The sequence below is a fragment of the Corvus brachyrhynchos genome, unplaced genomic scaffold (genome assembly GCF_000691975.1).
Source record: "Corvus brachyrhynchos isolate BGI_N302 unplaced genomic scaffold, ASM69197v1 scaffold90, whole genome shotgun sequence".
In the NCBI taxonomy this organism is placed as follows: Eukaryota; Metazoa; Chordata; class Aves; order Passeriformes; family Corvidae; genus Corvus; species Corvus brachyrhynchos.
Genome location: NW_008236932.1, coordinates 183,433 through 184,105, shown reverse-complemented (window position 1 = coordinate 184,105; position 673 = coordinate 183,433).

The following is a 673-nucleotide window of genomic DNA, read 5'->3' as shown; positions in this document are numbered from 1 at the left end:
AGACTGCTGGGAGAAGCTTTGACCAGGCAGTTTGTAACGTGAGTGGTTTCACTGATGAGTTACACAAACAACTTGCAAAGGAGCGTAGCTGAAACCAGACACGTGCAGACAGAGGGAAGCATCACTTGGACCGTGTTTTGCTTTATTCGTGGGAGAGTGGTCAGGTAAGACTGTGAATATGTACCTCTAGAGACACACAGACCTCGTACGTGGAAGGTCCGACCATTCAGGTTTCTAAAAAAGGAAAAGCCCACACTGAACTGTGATCTCTCTTATTTAATTAGTAGTATGTAAATAAGATACAGCTAATTCTACTGGCGGAATGTCAGGATTTTTGCTAGTAGTATTTCAAAGCCAAACTGGCACTTCTCAGAAAAGTTTGCCTTGCACCACCGTGCAGACTTCAGCTGCATCACGACGCTTGCCTCTGTCTCAAGAGCTACAGGTCAGTTGCGTACAGCCCAGTACAGTCCGCGCCTAAGCACACCCGAACGAGGGGGACGGCTCACTCCGGGTGAAAACAGAAACATTTCTGGAAAAACAGCGACAAGCTAAGCCCAGGAGGAGCGGAGGTTCGATGTCCCCGAGCAGAGCAGCCTTCACCCAAACACATCGGCGGTGAGGAAACTCTCCCCGCGTAGTTCCGGGCAGCTCCCACCTGGAGCGCGGCTCC